The sequence below is a fragment of the Pinus tabuliformis genome, chromosome 8, assembly GCF_031772625.1.
Source record: "Pinus tabuliformis cultivar Carrire ecotype Pingquan chromosome 8, CPIR1, whole genome shotgun sequence".
Classification (NCBI taxonomy): Eukaryota; Viridiplantae; Streptophyta; class Pinopsida; order Pinales; family Pinaceae; genus Pinus; species Pinus tabuliformis.
In genome coordinates, this window is record NC_142294.1 from 1436574327 (window position 1) to 1436596636 (window position 22310).

The 22310-nt window shown below is 34.9% G+C and overlaps 2 pseudogenes; both read left to right on the top strand.

The window, feature by feature from the left end:
* LOC149241078 (uncharacterized protein At4g18257-like) overlaps positions 1-3906 on the top strand; it is a 38776-nt pseudogene extending 34870 nt beyond the window's left edge.
* A 2213-nt stretch (positions 3907-6119) lies between these two features.
* Positions 6120-20661, top strand: LOC149241079 (uncharacterized protein At4g18257-like; annotated as a pseudogene).
* The last annotated feature ends 1649 nt before the right edge of the window (positions 20662-22310 follow it).

Consider the following 22310-nt stretch of genomic DNA (forward strand, 5'->3'; position numbering starts at 1 on the left):
GGATGATGAGACCAAAATTTAGCTTGATTCTCTTAGGTTGGAAAGTGCTGCACTTATTTGGTGGGAGGACAAAACTCAAGAGGACAGGAAGAAATATGGTAAGGTTTTATCCTCGTGGAATGATTTTGTTGTTGCAATAAGAAGGCAATTTTATCCATTAGCATACATGCAAAAATCTATAATGGATTGGAAAAACTTTAGGCAAGCTAAGGGTCAAAATGTGCAAAGTTATACTGAAGAATTTAGAAAAAGAGCTTTGATTTTGGGTATAGATTTTTCCTCCCAAGATACTCTATTGAAATACATTGGAGGATTACATAGTTATTTGAGATACATTATTCTCATGTTTAACACTACAAAACTAGATGAAATTTGTGTACAAGCAACTCATTTAGAAGAAAGAGGGAAGAATTTTTATGAAGAAACTAGCGAGAAGTCATTTAAGTATGGAGAAAAAGCAAAAGGTAAGTTCAAAGGCAAGAATAAAAGGAATGCTTTAGTCAAGAAGGAGGGAGAAAAACTCACATGTACGCACTATTCAAAAGAAGGCCATGATGAAGACCACTGTTGGAAACTTCATCCTGAGATGAGACCCAAAAATTTAATAACAATGAGAAAGAAAATATTGTTGCAACTACACATCAAGATCTAGGATCTAATTCCAGAGATGACACAAAAATCATAGCCATGGGATTGAAAGATGAGGATTCAATTGCAAGTACTAGTTCTTCTAGAAAACCCATTGAAACTCAAAGTGAAAGAGAAATAATAGAGCTTTTCTATACTAGAGTCATCACAAAACATAACAAAGTAGATACTTTGTTTGATCGTGGATCATAAGCAAACCTCATTTCACAAGACATTGTCAAGAAACTAAATTTGGAAACCATTTCTCACCCTGAACCTTATCCTTTGGGTTTGGTATGTGACAATGCCAAATTGAAAGTGACAAGAAAATGCATACTTAGATTTGTCATCACCACAAATTTTATCGATGAGGTAGAACTTGATGCAATACCACTTGAAATTTGTGGGATTGTTTTGGGAAGCCCATACTTATATGACAGTAAATCCATCTTTCATCGCCATGAGAACAAGTATCATCTGTTTAAAAATGGGATTGACTATAGTGTTAGTGCACATAGCAAGAAGTTGAATTTATCACTTGTGAATGCTGGACAAATGAAGAGGTTCATGAATGGTACTCAGAATTTTGCATTGTTGATTATTAAACATAAAGACGTTGATGAATCTAAAGCCTTCCAAGAATGTGATGCAACATTAAAATATGATTTAGTTGAAGTGGTTAACACATGTGATAATATGTTTCAAGAATCTAATGGGTTGCCTCCCAAAAGAGGTAAACAACATGAAGTTCATTTGCAGCAGGATGCATCACTTTTGAACACTGGTTTGAACAAGATGTCAGTGATAGAGAATGTAGGAATAAGGAAGAAGATTCAAGAGCTACTTGAAAAAGGGAACATTAGTTCTAATACATCTTTTTTTTGGCTCTCCTAATGTTTTGGCTTTGAGGAAGAATGGTGCATGGCAATGGCGATCACATTTGGTGAAGAGTCAAGCCAAGTATGAGCCTAAAAATGATAAGCATCATGTTGACCACAATTTTTAGGTTGGAGATGAAGTAAGGCTTTGCATCAACAAAAAAAACTTTAAGGTAGAAAGAAACTGAAATTGGGTAAGCGTCCTTTGATTGAAGATACAAGAGAGAATGTTCAGATTCTTTCAAGAGACGTTTTCTATCCTGAAAACCTTGAATAATTGCAGCAAGATCTTATCCTTGACAAAGAAACAAGGAGTTCAAGAAGAAGGAACGTCAAGCACTTTCACAAGGGGCTCAAAGGTACAAAATCAAGCAAAGTCAAATGTATTGAAAAGGGAACAGTGAGGGAATTGTACCCTCATCTATTTGTTGACTGGAAATAGTCTTTTGGAGGTCCAAAAGCTTTTAGTTGGGAAAATGAGCCAAGGGATCAGTAAAGTGCTCAAAATGCAAAGTGTTCAAAAGTGCTCGAAACTTGTACCAAAGCGTAGATATCGATGACCTGAATCCAATGCAACTTAAATCATTAAAAATCAATATCTTATGCTACCGATATCGCGTTCTGATCAATTTCATAAACAGGTAAAAAATTTGGAGGTTGGATGCAGGACTATTGACTAGGTAGTCTGTATGCTGACTGGCAGGCCGACTGTACTATTTGGTCCAATGAAAGGCTGCCACTTGGCCTCTCCGTATTGGGTCAAATTTACTGTGCATTTCATTGGTTAAATGAGGTTATGAGTTGGACCAATGGTGGGATGCCACATGGCCAAGTAATGGGCTTTCACGTGGCACGCCAGGGCACATGGTCATTCTTAACTACCATAGTTCCAAATTAGTATTTAAATTTTATGTCATTTGAAGTTGGGGGATGGGGCCGAGGCTAAGCCCTAGCCCTCAGTCACCCCACACCCATGATACTACATGAAGGGAAGTCGAGGGCTCTATGTTAGCCTCGGCCCAAGGTTCTGGCACCTGTGATAATAAACCATCAGACCAGCGCCAACAGACGGAAGCACCAACAATCGTGAGGGGGTGGAACTTTGGGGACTAGCTTCGGATCAAATTGAGTGCTTGTAACCATAGTTGAAGATTTGGGATCTAACAGTTGAGGGGCTTGGGATAAGGCACCAGGTCGAGGTTCCACGACCTACCATATGCCAACACGCCAAAGTTAAATGGAGAGGAATAGTTAGGGGAAAATTTTTGGGACCAACCCACTGTCACCATGGAGCATGGAACCACGGAAGATCACTACGAAGGGCTTAGATTTTAGGCACTAAAACTTATGGAAAGGCCCTAGTTTCACGAGCTCCACGGAACCAAAAGCCAATTATCTAGGGGGCTATGCTCATGCGCATTGGCGGTTAGCTCATGCCCTTGGGCGCATGGCCCCATGTGGCCCTAGTTTTCCGCCTACAAGCCTTACTAGGCAATTAAAGTAGGCGACACCTTGCACCCAATCCGGCGCGAATCTCACCGGCGCAGAGCGAAATTGTCACTTGATGAGCCCGAAAAAGGTGTATTCATAGGATAGATAACAGTGCAGTGAAGTTTGAAGATCAGTTAGCAGAGAAAGCATAACTTCTTCATTTTTTGGCCAAATTGAAACCAACAAAAGTCCATCTAGGGTTTTTTTACTGTTCTAAAGTCATTGGAGACATAATATTTACATTTTGAGCACTATAAATCCATGTAAACACAAATTTGAGCACTTAATGAAAAATACCTAACATTGGACATTGTTTAAGAGATGTAGCCCAGAAGAGGGATGAACTCCTTTATCATTTTTATTGTTATTTGTTTCTAATATCGTATATTGTCTCTTTGATTGATGTTAACTAAGTTTAAAAATCATTATTTTATGTGTTTTGTAAAGTGATCCATTACCCAAAATACATAAAATTTTACTTGTAATTTTTCCATCGCCTTCAAGTTTGCATAACAAATCAACTACTCCAAGAAGGTCGAGTTAGATGTCCAGATCAAAGTTGACAGAGAGAAGCCCAAATGGGACTTGATCATTAGGAACAAGATTTTTGAGGGCCAGAAACTTGTAGCAACGTTGGAGGTTGGAAGGGAATAATAAAACTAGAATCTTAGACAATGAAAGTAAAATAGATGGTGATATGTCTTTACATATTGAAATAAAAAACATGTGGGAATCGGTTAGACTCGATTTATTCTGAGCTGGAAGTGGGAATAAGAGACTACTAACAGAAGTAAACTAAGATACCACTGAAGTTATGAAAAAGTTATATGGTTTAAAGAAACAACAATAAATTCAAGTTAAAAAGAATCAAGAGATATTACAACAAGAATTTTTGAAAAACGGATTTTGATAATTGGAGACACAACACAAATGCGGACATAAAGGGTGCTAAAGGCTTTGAAGAATGATCATAAATGTAATAGCATCCCCAATAAAAGAATTGGGTGTAACACCCCCTCCCACATTTACCCAAGCTAACCGGGCCACCAGGGTAAACATGTGATGAAGAGTTACTATGATATGATTCAAATCCATAAGTGTAGTTAAGGAAGTGGAGCCAATGAACCAACACCTTATAGACCTCCCTCAGGTGCTACAGGAACCCCAGGAGCTAATCTACCATTCTAGGTTCCCAACCCCTGAGTTAACCTAGTCTTTCAATGAATTAAACCCTAATTCTCTCTCATGACATGGGCATGCATGTGACTGGGACCCTCCAGTCGCTCCCACAATGCCTGTAAGGGAGAGACTGCAGTCTTTTTCAGACAGTTGCATGCCGAAGACTGCGAGATTTAAGCCACTTTTTCAGGGCTAGTCTCCAAACCACTGCTCGGAATGATACTTACCAAGATAATAAGTGACACCAAAAAAAACCCTCTAACACAAAACTTGATAAAGGACTTGACCGAACCAAGCCTAACCATGACAGACATTTCGTAGAACACATTGTGCACATGTAATCTATGGGTCATAACAACATATCTGAGCATAGGGGCCTCATACTTATTTGAGATTCTTAAGGAAACATTGATGCATTATCACATTAGCTACATTATCATCTATTAGGTCATATATTCATTGTTCATTCATTTAAAAATCAAAACACGATGAGAGGCATACATCATCACTGTCATAAAACATACTCATAAGCAGCATATAACCAACAAAAATAATAAGGATACAACAACCATAAATACCACATATGAACCAGTACATTTACACATGAAATACCAAGGAGAACGAACTCTTACTAATGAATGCAAAGGCCAACTGAGTATGGGACTTCGGCGAACCACCCAACCATAGATTAGTTGAACTAAATTTTTCTTTCAACCAATCACGTATGTGCCATATTCCAAGCATGAATGTGGGACTCATAACCAAAACTCAACCAGGGCTTCCCGAGGCTACACCACCTCACCCTCATCGATAGATCCACGATTTATTGCAATCCTCACTAGATCACTAGGCCAAAACAATAAACATACAATACCAGGATTTACCACAATCCCCACCAAATCGCTAGGCCCTAACACAAGCATGGATGCCACCAAATTTCTCCACCTACACCATGAGGAATTGACGGTCTGATCCAGGGATCACTATGCCATAATCGAGACACCACCCTCTAGGATTTGTTGTATATCCCGTCATTCACCACACAGATTCCTAGGCATGATCAAGGGTAAACAGCTCTAGGCTTTACCGCATATCCCGCCATTCACCGGTTGAGGATTCCTAGGCCCACCGAGGCACACAATACCTAGATTTATCGCAACTATTAGTCTAGTTTAGGGGTCACTATGCTAGTGGCTTTACCACAATCCACAGTCTAGTTCGGGGATCACTAGGCCATGTATTCTTTCATTCAGAGATCTACCTCATTCAGCTTCCTATTCATCTGACAATCCAGCTCAACCAAAACATGAAAACCCCATCACACCATGACTGTCAGGAAATGGCAAGGCAAGGCATAAGAACACTGTCACACTTGGAAAAACCCATGCTCATGACAACAAGAGAACCAATTACACACATGCATGCCAAAACTAGCAAGGAAACCATACATGCAACTCAATTCCTGCAAAGAATCTCGTTGTAGCTACTTGATCCTGCTCTTCCTTGCTTGATCGTTACTTCATCTTGCCTTCTTTGCTTTTCTTGATCCAATGTTGAAGTGTTCCAAGAAAATTCTAAGTATCCAAGAGTGTGTAAGAGAGAGAATAGAGAGAGCGCTCCAAAACTAAACTAACAAAAGTATATGAATTGATCCTCAAAAGCCTTTTTATCAATGAGACCTCTATTTTCTTCATTTTCCATTATTTTCCTTAATTTTCCTCCTCAGATGCAACTTGTGACCTTTCACCTTCCTTTTCTCCTAATTCCCATTATTTTCATAAACAAAATGCTAATTAATGTCATTTTCCCTTTCCAAAGCCTTTGACATTTCCTTTTCCATTTTCCTTTAGCCATAATAACCGAAATGAACACCGACTGGGATGTTTTCCCAACATTCAGCTTGGAATACGTGTCCCATGACCTTGGTCATATATATTTTTTTACATGAATTTTTACCAGGGTTGTTACATTGGGTTTTTGGGATAGTAGACAAAGTCAGGGGATATGCCTAAGAAATAGAAGGCCATATAAGGGGTGAGTGTGTCTTTTTTGTTAGAATAGAGGGCTCGACCCTATAGAACCCAAGAGGAGGCCAAGTGGAACAAGGATGTTGCCCCTAAAATTGATTTGCATCATGCAAGGAAAAGGAACAATACCCTTCATAATATCTTCTTCAAAAAGAACTCTAGCATTGAATATCAATCTCATAGGGATAAAATTCAACTAAAATTTGAAAATGATGGATTAGTTAGCTATGTAGCATTGAAGAAGAAAGTAGAACTTTATTCAAAACTTGTGTGTGGAGAGCTTCCAATTGATGAAGAAAATGAAAAATATTGTGTGTATTTCCTTCAGAAGGATACTTTAGAGGATGATATTGAAGGGTTGAAAGGTCTATATTTGAGGGTTTTAGAACCTCGGGATGAATATAAATTTACATTTGGTTGGTTGCAGATGACAATGACAAAAACATGGTAGTGATAGAGAGTTACTAAAGTTGAATCCTAGAGAAGCTACAAAGAGAATCATAATTGTGCATGGTGTGAAGTTGATCCCCCAACTCAAAGAAAATATGGATCCAATATTTAAAGATTGAATACAATAATATGAACATTAGCTAAGGGCTACGAAAGCGATCAGAGCATATTTCTATTTCAATGAAAATTTGTTAGAATCCTTGGGAAGTAAAGTAAATTGTGTGCTTGAATTTATTTAGAGTTCGTAAAAAATACATATTGAGCCTAATCAAAATAATATGTGGGTGCATGGTTGTTAGAATTGACTACTCTAACCATTTCCTAAAGTATGAAACTACAAGATGAAGATTGAACCAATATGAAAACATAGATGCCAAAGATGAAACATTGAGATTCCTAGTGTGCGAATGATTGTAGAAAAAAATGGTAATCTTATCACTATGTATTTTATCTCTTTCTGATAATTTGTAGCGTTGTAATCATTCATGAATCTGGATAGTGAAGAAGTGGCATAGCCAGAAGGGAGTTCTACCTATGTGTTTTACTCCTTAAACTGATAGTTGAATGTTGCACTATAAGTCCACAATGGAAGGTGCAGAAAATGCAAGATTGAGTTAGATAAATCCCATATCTAGACTACTTTCCTAAATAATTAGGGAGTATAGTGGATGGCACCCATGTATCTTCATAGATGGAAGTAGGTCCATGGGATGGCCAATTACTCAATCTTCATGGTCAGTTGTTGTTAGGCCCTAAAGTACAATAAGTTCCAATTCAATCTAAGGTATTAATTTTATGAATGATTTCTAGCTAGTACATGATGATAATTCTTTAGGTGAAGGTTCAAGGAGCATGGACACTCTTTGAGGTGGAAGTGAGTTGAATTGTTCTTTCCTAAGAAAAGAAAGTGTTGATTGCAAGTTTTTTTTTTGGAGTGAATGATGAGTTTGCAACAAGGAGGACAAAGAGGTTCTTGATACAACACAAAGATCTTTGGAGCTTGGTCCAAGAAAAGTAGGTGATAGTGTTTATGGAAGCATCATGGCAGCAAAGGATATTAGTTGTGGCAACAATAGAGACTAGATGATGACGGGCAAATAAGGTAAAATTGTGTGAGTTGAATAATAACACACATGAACATATTGTACTGTGATCTACACATCATAGTTGTCGCAAGTCTACATACATTGTTTTGATTTGATTTAGTGGTCCTTGAAAATTGTGTACCTAATATATCCATTAGATGGAGTGTTTTGTACCCATATCTATTTAACATGAAAATGGCATGTCGTTATAAGACCTAGAGAGGCATGCATACCCTTTATTGTGTGTTCCCTAATGACCTGATTGCTTCTATAGTTTAGTTCAATGACCTCTATTAGGGGGTTCTTTAACACTTTGAAGAGTGGGCCATGTGTGGCTAGATATGATATGGTGGGCCATATTGTTGGTTTTAGACTCTAGGAGGTGAAGTTTTACATTCAAGGGGAGTTCATCAAGAAGTTGAATGAACCATGTCCATGAAGGGATATCCTACTATAAGAACACTTATAATGATTATGTAACCATGCATTCTAGTGGATGGTTATTTATTTATAGGAACATTGATAGTTTGGTGATGTGTACATGATCGAGGTATAAAGTGAAAGTGCCAGATTGGACTACAGGTAGATTTTTCGATTGAGGAGGTTCTTCAAGTCATAGTGAAGCATTTGCTACAGAGGATAAGATATTGAAGACTTGAGATGATGAAGATTAAGACTCTGGTAGTTGTGAAGGGAGAATGTTGAAGTATGTAACTCCTACGTGTCATATGTGTAAGATCATACCTAATTGTTGAGCTTATTGGTCATTATTAGGTAGAGTTAGTCTACATGAGGAGTTTATTCCTAGTTTTTAGGAAGTGGTTGTAAATAGTTGGATGTGAGAGATTCCCTCCAATAAGATAATTCCTAAATTAATGTGTTGTTAAGATATTGTTTAAACTAGTTGGCTAAAATAGTTAAAAAAATGTATTGGGAAAGATTTAAAAAAAATTAAGAGATATTAATCATATATCACCAAACTTAAAGAAATATTTTATCACTAAGTAGATATCATGTGAATTGAATAAACCAAATTTAGTCTTAATGATCATTAACCATCATCAATTATGTAATGTTATAACTCAATTTCTTAAAAAATCATAATAATTTTATTTCTTATATATGTACCATATTTAATTATAAAAATAACTAATATATATATATATATATATATTTATTGATTGATTTTGAGAGAAGTAATTTTTTCATAATTCTAATAAATATTATATTAAATTAGTAGTTGAAAAAAACACACATGGACATATTTAATTATAAAAATAATTTTAAAAAATAATATTTTGAGAGAAATAATCTTTTCATAAATCTAATAAATATTATATTAAATTGGTAGTTGAAAAACAACACATAGAAATAAGAAATTTCTAAAACTTATAGTATAACCCAAAAAAAGGAAAATGAAACATATTTGTTTTTAACAATTCTCTATAATTAGTAATATAAAATATGATTTTACACAATTATAATTATTTTTTTAATATTTTTTAAAATATTAAAATTTTAATATTGTACTTATTATTTTCATTTACATGGTATATACAAAGAATTTTGCTAAATTTAAAATAAATTTTTACAATAAAATGATAGTTAAATAATAATAATAATTTTAATAAGTTAATGAAATAATATTATTATTTAAATATTTTTTTCAAACAACTAGACATTTAATATAGCCGTTACTTAATAATATTTGTTTTTGATATATTAATATATTAATATTATAATTTAAACATTATTGTTCAAATACATTGCTCTCTATTTAAGCCTTTGCCATGGTCTGCCTCTTCATCTGGCCTGATGATGAACCACACTTGTTGGTTCGAAACGCGTCCGCCAAAAAATTCTCTCATGTGATTTCTACCGAAAGACTTTGTTTAATTCATTATGAATATCAGAAGCTTCAATAAAAAACATGATAGTTATCAAAAATATTTTGATTTACATAGCATATACAAAGGAAATTTTGCTGGCATTTTACAATAAAATGATAATTGTCAAAAATACTTAGAAATAGACCCAGTTATAAAGTTCACTCTACCAAAGATTAGGTTATGTTAATTTGATCTCACTAAACAATAATTATTTTACAATAAACTCGCCCAAAAATATATTTTAAAACAATAATTATTTTATAATAAATTCGCCAAAAAATATATTTTAAAAAAAAAATAATAAATTAAAACCATCCCTCCATATATTTATTCATTGTAAAATATAAATTTATTCCGGGTTATAACATAATTTATTCTCTTATTTTCTGGAAACATAACTTATTCTCTTACCAAAACTATAATAACTTAAAACTTTCATTTACGCTATATTTAACTATTAAAATAATTTTCGTTGAATCTTTGAGTTGACAGAGTAAATATATCTGTTTCGTTTGAAATCATACGTCATCGCCTATAATCCAATCAAATATTCTACTTTCATAAACAAATTGTAAACTACATAAACGATATTGATACTCGACGAAATGAAACGTGTGTCGTTAGCAAGTTGAGGGTGGAAAAATCTATTGCAGAAACTTCCTAACCATTCGAAGTATTTTTTGGCGTTCATTTCGCCCAAAAAAAACATATTTTTATTTATATTAAATTATATTAAATAACTTACTTTTATATATATATATATATATATATATATATTATTATTATTATTATTATTGAGTTATTATTATTATATATAGCTATTTTATTATAATAATAGACAAAATAATATAGAAAAATGGAATTTCATCTTTTATTAAAAATATTAATTAGTTTAATTTTTTAACTTTTTTTCAGGTGAACAATTCATTTTACTTATTCAAGTTTTAAAAAACATGTTGTAATTGGCTCATTTGTGGTGGTATTTATGAAATAGTTGTATCTAGTGTAATAGTGGTAGCTGATCTTTAAAGTTAAATATTTTCCAAAAATTATTATTCCATTTAAAAATAAAAATAATTTTTTTTAAATTGCAAATAAGATAATAATTAGACAAAAGTTTCAAACACAAACATCTATACATAGTGGAAAAATATCTTTAAGAAATTTGCTCCATTTGAAACCACCCAAATCTTCAGAAATCCAATTAGAGTAGAGATGTATGAAAATTTTGATTTTCATATCCTATGCCACTTGATAAAATTTTGTTACAATATTAAGCAACTCTCATAAAATCAAAATAGAGCAAAAATAAAATAATGATGAATATTTCATTATGTCATTGTCTAAATTATATTGTTTTTTTTTCAATCATTTAAAATAATGAAAAAAAAAAACTCACATTTTTAACCAAAATTTGATAAGAACCATTTTGAATTAACAAAATTACATAATATTATAAAATAAAGATGAAATTGTGGTATTTTAAGGATCTAAATCAATTTTTCAATTAAAAGTAATGATTTTAATCATCTAAATTTGTAATTTAGATAAAACATAATTTCTCTTGAAAAATTTAGATTAAAAAAATAATTTCTCCAAAAATTCATATTATAAGAACAATTTTTACACACATTCTGATTTTTGGTAAGTTAATCTATTTTTGTAAATTAATCCACTTAAAAAAAAAAAAAAAATTACAACCATAATTATCTAAATCCTCCCATAAAAGAAGTCGGGCCTTAAACCGCTTTCAAAGTTATGTCACTACATCTACCTTACATAAAGAGGTTAAAAACATCAAATGAATCAAAGTAATGCGTAGAAATCATTAGAACAAGAAAACAAAACCTAAGCAGAGACTAGTATATAGTATGATCATAGTGGTGGTGGAGAAAAAGGGCCTAGCTAGCCCACATTTTTCTGTTCTTTGGCTTTTCCCATCATCGTCTTTGGTCCCAGTTCGTCTTTAATGATTATCAGGGTTGCACAACTATATATATATATTAAAGATCTCCAAAATTTTAAGGTTATGTATGGGAAAATTAAATCTCATTTCCTATACTAGTTAGTGCAACAAGTGCTTCTCCATACTGGTGATCAGATCAACTTTCACCACACTTCAAGCGACTCTCTCAGGTGTTTAATTTACTCCTCAACGCGTATACCCTATGTTGGATAATTGTTCATGTCGTAGGAAGCCATATGGAACTAGGATATAGTGACTACGCTAATAAACATGTTTATGGTGGAAGTGAAGCAACTAGAGAATGCATTCTAATTGTCTCTTTTATTAAACCATGGAATCATGTCATATCATACATTGCATCTCTAAAATCAATACAGGGCGTAGTGTATGCAACCTAGAAATGTCGGGCCTTGAATTATCCCCAACGCAGTCGTTGATCCTAGTGTTAGATGTGAATGTTAACTTAAACCATCAGCTACTCTGATGAGGGATCTAGGTTAGAATCTATAGGCAAGATACAGACATAGAAGCTCGGAACATTGCAGAGATGAGAACGTCGTAGCCACACTAGACTTTGGCAACAAGTTAAGAGTTCTAGGTTCAAATCTGTATCCAAGTTATGGATGTAGAAGACCAAAACATTGTAGAGATGAGGATTTCATAAAAGTGATATGGGTTTCAGCACCACGATCCATTTTTTTTTACACTCTTCAACAACCCATAATTAAAAAAAAAAATTAATTAGTACAAAAGGAAGGGAGCGAATCATAAAATCTATCATCATTAATATCATCTGATTGTACCTTGTGAGCCTTCAAATTCTGTTATACTAACTAAGCGACAACAAAGATGGCGAGCTAGCGTAGCAAGATTACAATGACCTTTGCTGCAAAGTATTCATCATCCTTGGCGATAATACTCGTTTCCTTCAAAATTTGAGCATCTACATCAATCATGGGATGTAAATCATATCATTGCAAATCAGATCATTTGCAATGACTTAAGGTAATCCTTTTCCTACATTCTTGATAAAGGTGCCTAGTCTCTCCCTGCCCTTTAATTGGGTGGAGTTTATTAGTGGCTCTATATTCATTGCAATCTCAATATATTTTGAAGATTTTGGAATATTTTAAAATTTTGATAAATATGAATAAAGTTAAAGTTAAGTTATATACTATATTTTCAATGGCTCTATATTCATTACAATCTCAGTATATTTTAAATATTTTGAAATATTTTGAAATTTTGATAAATATGAATAACGCTAAACCAAGTTATATATTAGATTTTCAAAATATTCCAAAACCTATCTTTAAAATACTAAAACAATACATATATGTTAACTAAATGATAATTGATATATATTTACAAATGCAAGGGAACCCTAACATGTCACTCCAATTCCCTTTGCATCCATAGATCATTATAACAATAACAATGATGATGAATGTGTTTTTTCCCCGACTTTCAATGATCCCAGTGCTCAAAGTCATCTTTCTATCATTATAACAATAACAATGATGATGAACGTGTTGTTTTCACTGACTTTCAATGATACCAGTGCTCAAAGCCATCTGTAGATCATTATAATGATAACAATGATTATGAATGTGTTGTTTTCACCAACTTTCAATTATCCCAGTGCTCATGCTTTGACTGGTTATATTGCTAGTGAAGACCCTAAGTGTGTGCTCCTATGAAGTCTCTGTTGGCACTAGTCACTCATGATTCTTATGTGTTGTAATGTCATTCAACAGATGCAAAAGGAATCCATCCCCACCCATGAATTTGTGACTCTGCAACAAATAGGCAGTATGTCTCAACCCTCTACCCTTAAACCTCAAATTCATGGTCAACCTCCTAAACATTACTTTATCTCAGGCAAGTTTAGTGCAAGCCTTCCTTACCAGTAAGCCCTGTCTAATACACCCCTGCCTCTATGCACTTAGTTGTTGCAATCTATACTCTCTATATTTTTATTGCATGTCTTGCCTTTAATATAACATGTTGTAATTGTCAATTTGTGTAGTCTCAGTGGTTATCGAAAGTTGTAACTTCTTACTTATATTCAAATCATAATTAACAATATATATTTATTTAAACACTGAACCAATTGTTGTATGTTCATAAATTGAGCTAGAGTTAGCCAAATATTTATGTTGCACTACTTATGGATGAACTCTTCATACTAAAGCTATTTAGTAGCCCAATGTGCTTGAAAGCACCCAACGGCCCTCGCTCTCCATATGACAAAGACCATGGTAATAATAATATTTCAATATTCCTAGTACAGGGTGATTGAAGGCGTGAGAGGACGTACAACACACATATGTCCAAATGATGAACAATTTCTCACATCTAGATAATTAACATTTGAACTTTTTTTTTATCAGTAGGGATAATGGAATAAAGTATTTGTCATGGAGTTTTTTTTTTCTAGGACACAACGATTATCATAAAGGTAATATATGCTTTAATGAAGAAGGGTGTTAAACTTATCTTTGGTCTTTAGCTCCAATGCTTTAAGATGGATCTTAACACCCCTTTGCCTTAGTGTACATGTAAGTTGTGGTTATTATAAAGTATAGTTAGTTCAACTATGTTAACGGTTATCATAAAGGTAATAGATCCTTTAATTCAAAAGGGTGTTAAACCTATACTTGGTCTTTAGCTCCAACGTTTTAAGATGGATCTTACCACCCCTTTTCCCTAGTGTACATGTAAATTGTGGCTATTATAAAGTATAGTTAGTTCAACTATGTTTGTTTTTGTCTTTCTATTGGTAATTATGTGTACTATGTTGCTTCATTCCAATTCTCATGGTAAGGCCTCTTTAAGGTGTACTAGAACTAAATATGACGATGCTCCTATAATCGATGATTTTCATTGCTCTATCTTGATTGATAGTCAAGAAAGGTTGTATTTGATTGAGAACTCGATTAAACAACAAGTCTCCTAGAACAATGAGGTAGTGAATTCAATTATCGATGACTTTGTGCCATGCCTTAGCTTTAGTTGTACCACAACTACTAAGTTTTATCACACTATGGCATGTCAAATATTTTTTGGCCAATGCTATTCTAAATCAAGAGCAGGACGACAATAAGCTTTGGTAGCACTTGACAATTTAGAAAAGTAGAGCCACCTCCGAGTTATTCTCAGCTCTTGCATGGGGGCATTATCCTTTCAAATGCTTTCGCAACTCTTGTGACAACCTTAGTGATATTTCAAAATTCATCGTTGAATGTGGATCTTGTTCCACTCTAGTTATAACTTTTAGTCATGAATTCAACTTCTACTCTTAGTCAATTTTGGTTTTTTCAAATTTTGCGCTCACCATGGTTCTCCACTCCAAAGAGGGTTTGGTTTTCTTCATGGAAACCTCAATGTTATTTGTATAGCCTCAAGGCTATGGCTCTTCAAATGCTAGTCTAGTGTTGCCTCCTCATGATTTCTATGTAAATGTACAACTAACTATAATTAGCTCATAAGGAAATGAAAAGTTAAAACTCTAACACAAATAACCTATATATAAAATATGTCATTTGATAAGAGCATTTCAATAATATTAGTGCAAACCCACCTCATTCATTACTATTCATAATTTTAAATAAAACTTTCAATATATGACCATTCTCTCATATTCAATTATCTAAAAAAAAAAATTGTAATTAATTTATCTCTTTATATGTAAAATCTTCACTTTATACCACCTTTAGTATCTTCCAAACATGGTGAACATATTTCATGACCCTCTACCAACTTTGAATTTATCCTTAAATGTCTACATAAGTTTACTAAGCTTCATCTTATCCACAAATAACAAATTCAAGATGTTGAATATCTTTCACGACCATCCAACAACTTTGAGCTTATTCTTAAATGTCTAGATAAGTTGATTAAGCCTAATATTATCCACCTATCGGAGCTTATCTTAAATGTGTAGATAAGTTGACTAAATGTCATCTTATCCACATATAAAAGAAAAATATTATTATTTATAAAATTAAAATAAAATTTGAAAAGCTTATTGTTATATTTTAGAGTAATGGTTTAATGGAAAATGGGATTCATAGGATGGATAATAAAGTAGTGCAATTTGTAGATCAGTTAGCAGAGAAGATTTTAAGAGAGCCTAATTTTTATCGTCTTTTGCTAAATTGAGCCCAACAAAAGCCTAGCAAGGGGTTTTTGACTGCTCTGAAGCCATTGGAGACATAATATTTACATTATTAGCACTATAAATCCATGTAAACACAAATTTGAGCACTTAATGAAACAAGCCCAACATTGTAAGCTATACTAAGAGATGTAGCCCAGGAGGGGTGAACTCCTTTATAAATTTTATGTGTTTATGATATGGTAAATTGTCTATGTTATTGTTGTTAAATAAGTTTCAAAATCATTACTTTATGTGTTTTGTAAAGTGGTCCATTACCCAAAATACATAAAAATTTACTTGCAATTTTTCCATCACCTTCAAGTTTTCATAACAGATCAGTTTGGTATCAGAGCTCGAGGTTATTTTGAAGGTTTGATTTTGTTTGCAAGTGTTTTTTGATGCTAACAAGGTTGAAGCTTAAAAGAGGATAAGGAGAAATTTTGGAGCCAAGATCTCAAATTATTTCAAGGAGAACACTCATACCTCAAGCTTCACTAGTCATGGCACATGAAGAAGGTCCTAAAGGGATGTCTGAGGATGAAATAACTTTTAGAAAAGCTTTCTTTGAAATGTCTGAAATGGTAAAAGTTCTTTATGAAGAGAGGAACTCAAGGTTGCAAGGGGAGAGCTCAAAACCTCCAAAAGGAGATGGAGGAAAAGGAGACAAACCTCCAAAAGGGAATGGAGGAAATGGTGACAAGCCACCACCTTCACCTCCATCCTCATCCTCATCTTCATCCTCATCTTCTTCTACTTCTTCTACCCTTTCACAAACACCTCCAAATTCTCCAAAAGGATGTGGTAAAAACCCTTTATTAAAGTTTGACATAAAGATTGAACTACCTATGTATGATGGAGAGGTAAATGTTAAGAAATTAGAAAATTGGATTCATCATATTGAAGCGTATTGCAGAATACAAAGAATCAAGGATGATGAGACCAAAATTTAGCTTGCTTCTCTTAGGTTGGAAAGTGCAACACTTATTTGGTGGGAGGCCAAAACTCAAGAGGACATGAAGAAACATGGTAAGGTTTTATCCTCTTGGAATGATTTTGTTGTTGTAATAAGAAGGCAATTTTATCCATTAACATACATGCAAAAATCTAATTGGAAAAACTTTAGACAAGCTAAGGGTCAAAATGTGAAAAGCTATACTCAAGAATTTAAAAAAAGATCTTTGATTTTGGGTATAGATTTGTCCTCCCAAGATACTCTGTTGAACTACATTGGAGTATTGCATGGTTATTTGAGACACATTATTCTCATGTTTAACGCTACAAAACTAGATGAAATTTGCGTACAATCAACTCATTTAGAAGCAAGAGGGAAGACTATTTCTGAAGAAACTAGTGAGAAGTCATTTAAGTCTGGAGAAAAAGGAAAAGGTAAGTTCAAAGGCAAGGATAAAAATAATGCTTTATTCAGGAAGGAGGGAGAAAAAATCACATTTATGCACTATTCAAAAGAAGACCATGATGAAGACCACGATTGGAAACTTCATCCTGAAATGAGACCCAGAAAGTTTAATAACAAGGATAAAGAAAAGATTGTTGCAACTACACAATAAGATCTAATCATAGCCATGGGATTGAAAGATGAGGATTCAATTGCAAGTACTAGTTCTTCTATAAAACCCATTAAAACTCAAAATGAAAGAGAAATAATAGAGATTTTCTATATTAGAGTCATCACAAAACATAACAAAGTAGATACTTTGTTTGATAGTGGATCACAAGCAAACCTCATTTCAAAAGGCATTATCAAGAAACTAAAATTGGAAACCATTTCTCATCCTAAACCTTATCCTTTGGGTTTGGTCTATGACAATGCCAAATTGAAAGTTACAAGAAAATTCATACTTAGATTTTCCATCACTGCAAATTTTATTGATGAGGTAGAACTTGATGCAGTACCACTTGACATTTGTGGGATTTTTTTGGGAAGCCCATACTTATATGACAGGAAAGCCATCTTTCATCGCCATGAGAACAAGTATCATTTGTTTAAAAATGGGATTTATTATATTGTTAAATCACATAGCAAGAAGTTGAATTTATCACTTGTGAATGTTGGACAAATGAAGTGGTTTGTAAATGCTAGTCAGCATTCTGCATTGTTGAATCATGATTAAACATAAACATGTTGATGAATGTGAAGCCTTCCAAGAATGTGATGCAACATTAAAATCTGATTTATTTGAAGTGGTTAACACATGTGATAAGATGTTTCAAGAATCTAATGTGTTGCCTCCCAAAAGAGGAAAACAACATGAAGTTCATTTGCAGCAAGATGCATCACTTTTGAACACTGGTTTGAACAAGATGTCAGTGTTAGAGAATGCAATAATAAGGAATCAGATACAAGAGCTACTTGACAAAGGTAACATTAGTTCTAATACATCTTTTTGTGGTTGTCGTAGTGTTTTGGCTTTGAGGAAGAATGGTGCATGGCGATGGCGATCACATTTGGTGAAGACTCAAGCCAAGTATGAGCCTAAACATGATAAGCATCGTGTTGACCATAGTTTTCAGGTTGGATATGAAGTAAGGCTTTGCATCAGCAAAGAAAAGCTTCAAGGTAAAATAAAATGAAATTAGGTAAGCCTCCTTTGATTGAAGAAACAAGAGAGAATGTTCAGATTCTTTCAAGAGAATTTTTCTCTCCTAAAAATCTTGAATAATTGCAAAAAGATCTTATCCTTGTCAGAGAAACAAGAACTTCAAGAAGAAGGAACGTGAGCCACCTTCACAAAGGGCTCAAAGGTACAAAATAAGGCAAAGCCAAATGTATTGAAAAGGGAAGGGTGAGGGAACTATACCCTCATCTATTTTTTGACTGAAAAATATTCTTTTGGAAATCCAAAAGCTTCTAGTTGGGAAAGCGATCCAGGGTATCAGTAAAGTACTCAAAATTCAAATTGTTCAAAAGTACTTGAAACTTGTACCAGAACGTAGATATCGATGACCCAAATCCAACACAACTTGAATTGCTCAAAATCGATATCGTATGCTACCGATATCGCATTTTTATTGTTTTCCCAAACAGGTAAAAGATTTGTAGGTTGGATGCAGGACTGTTGACTAGGCAGCTTGTACACTGACTCGACAGGCTCATTGTAAAATTTGGGTCAATGGAAGGCTTCCACTTGGCCTATCTGTATTGGGTCAAATTTACTACGCATTTGATTGGTTGAATGAGGCTATGAGTTGGACCAATGGTGGGATGTCATGTGGCCAAGTAATGGGTTGTCATGTGGCACCCCAGGGTTTACTAAAACTATGTTATGGTTGAATAGGCCTTTGGGTGAGTCAAACGCATGACCTATGGAGCAGCATTGCAATGCCTTACTGCTAGTGTGCATGCTGGTTCTTAACTAACATAATTCTGAATTGGTAATTTAAAGTTTATGTCGTTTGATGTTGGGGGACGGGGTCGGGGCTAAGTCCTGGTCCCCGGTCACCCTATGCCCATGAGACTATAGGCAGGGGAGTCGCGGGCTCGAGCTTAGCCCCGGCCCAAGGTTATGGCACTTGCGATAATAAACCATCGGACCAACGCCAACCGACGGAAGCACCAACGGTGGTGAGGGGGCGAAACTTTGGGGACTAGCCCCGGATCACATGGAGCACATGTAACCACAATCTGGGATTTGGGAGCTAATAGTTGGGGGGCTTGGGACAAGGCACCATGTCGAGGACCCATGGCCTACTATATGCCCACACGCCAAAGTTAAATGGAACAGAATAGTTAGGGGTGGAGTTTTGAGACCAGCCCACGGTCGCCACGGAGCATGGAACCACGGCGGATCACCGCAGAGAGCTCAGATTTCAAGCACTAAAACGTAGGGAACAACCTCATTTTCAAGGGCCCCACGAAACCAAATGTAAAATATGAAGGGGGCTATGCCGACGGGCACGGGTGGTTAGCCCCAAGCCCGGGCGCATGGCCCCATGTGACCCTAGTTTTCCACCTATAGGCCTTGCAGGGCAATTAAAGTAGGGGATATTTTGCACCCAATCCGGCGCGAATCTTGCCGACACCGAGTGAAATTGTCACTCTACGGGCCCAAAAAAGGTGGATTTGTAGGATGGATAACAAAGTAGTGTTGTTTGAAGATAAATTAGCATAGAAAACTTTGAGAGAGCATAACTTCTTCAGTTTTTGGCCTAATTAAGCCCAACAAAAGCCCAGCTAGGGATTCATTTCTATTCTAAAGCCATTGGAGAAATAATATTTACATTTTGAACAGTATAAATCCATGTAAACATAAATTTGAGCACTTAATGAAAGAGGCCCAGCATTGGAAGTTGTCTAAGAGATGTAACCCAGGAGAGGGATGAACTCCTTTATCAGTTTTGTTCTTATGTGTTTCTAATATGGTATATTGTCTTTGTTATTGTTGTTAACTAATTTTAAAAATCATTATTTTATGTGTTTTGTAAAGTGATCCATTACCCAAAATACATAAAAGTTTACTTGAAATTTTTCCATCACCTTCAAGTTTGCATAACAAATCAACTACTCCAAGAAGTCTGAGTTAAATGTCGAGATAAAAGTTGATAGAGAGAAGCCCAAATGGGATTTAATCATCAGGAATAAGATTTTAAGGGCCAGAAACTTGTAGCAACGCTCGAGGTTGGAAGGGAATAATAAAACTAGAATCTTAGACAATGAAAGTAAAATAGATGGTGATATGTCTTTACATATTGAAATAAAAAACATGTGGGCATCGATTAGACTAGATTTCTTCTGAGATGGAAGTGGGCATAAGAGACTAGTAAGAGAAGTAAACTAAGATACCATTAAAGCTATGAAAAATGTCTATGGTTTAAAGAAACAACAATAAATTCAAGTTAAAAAGGATCAAGAGAAATTACAGCAAGAATTTATGAAGAACAGATTGTGATAATTGGAGACACAACACATAGGCTGACATAAAGGGTGCTAAAGGCTTTGAAGAATTAGCATAAATGCAATAGCATCCCCAATAAAATAATTGGGTGTAACACCCTCCTCCCACATTTACCCAAGCTAACCATTCCACCAGGGCAAACATGTGACAAAGAGTTACTATGACATGATTCAACTCCCTAAGTGTAGTTAAGGAAGTGGAACCGAGGAACCAACACCTTACAGACCTCCCTCATGTGCTTCAAGAACCCCAGGAGTTAATCTATGTTAAAATTGGAAGTTAGGGCCAAACTCCATGTGGGTCATATTATTTATGGCAGCTAATATTTTTATTGGATCCCTCTCATTGAGAGGTGTAGGATTGATCTAAAGATCATCCGATTCCGATAAGTATTTATGAAGTTATGAATTTATTTATGTTATGGAAAAATTTTTAAGTCGGCCAGCAACTTATGTAGGCTCAGAAGCCCAACAGTCATGTCTATTCAACCTCTATGTTTTAGTATAAATAGAAGAGGACTTCAAGTCATTTATACACACACTTGGATCTCTTCCTCTCTCTACTTGTCTTTGGGTTTTAGTAGGAGGAGAGATCCTAAGGAAAAGCTGGAAAAGCCGGAAACACCGAAAAAGCCGGAAATACCGGAAAAGCCAGAAAAGCCGGAAAATTCGGAACTACCGGAATTGCCGGAAAAGCCGGAACTGGCAGAAAAGCTGGAACTGCTGAAAAAGCTGGAACTCCCGAAAAATTCGAAAACGCCAGAAAAGCTGGAAATAACGGAAAAGCTAGAAAAGCTGGAAAAGCTAGAAAAGCTGGAAAAGCTGAAAAAGCCAGAAATTCCAAAACTGTTGGGACTGTCGGAAAAGCCAAAACAGCCGGAAAAGTCGGAACTACCAGGAACTGCCGAAACAGCTGGAGCATCTATCTCTGAAGGAAGGAAACATGATGTATGAGATCATGGGCAGCATAATAAGAAGCATGATGATATGAGCATGAGCAATCTAATGATGCATGATGATATGAGCATGGGCAGCATAATGATGAATGAGATCATGAGCATGGGCAGCTTGATGATGAATAATACCATGGAAGATGCAGCATGATAAGCAGCATGAAGATGAGAGCAGCTTAGTCATCAAGGTTCAACACATGTGACAGTACAACAAGGTGTCACATGGTAATGTGCAGCAAATAGACAAGATGCAACACTATGATAGCTGAATGAGTCACCTTAGAGAATCAGTTGAAGAAATATTTCTTCAGTTGATCTCATGTCGATATCAAAAGTCAAAGTGCTTGACTTCTATTGTAAATGTACTATATCTCTCACTTTCTCTGTTGAACTTTGAAGAACATAAAAGAAGAATTGATCAAGGGTTTCATGACATTGGCGTTTTTCCTTGGCTAGCGCCACATCTTGTTTCCTCTTGTCTTGGCTTGTCTTCTGCGATTTATATTTATGTTCTATCTGCAGTTTACTTTATGCTGATGTGATTGCTAATGTGGAAAATAAATTGAAATAAATTGGTCTAGCATAGAACATACCTAAAATTAACATGGAATCAGAGCTGAGGTGAAGACAATGCCCAAGCAAGAGTGAAAGAGCAATCACCAAAGACAATAGGGACAAGACAAAAGGATCA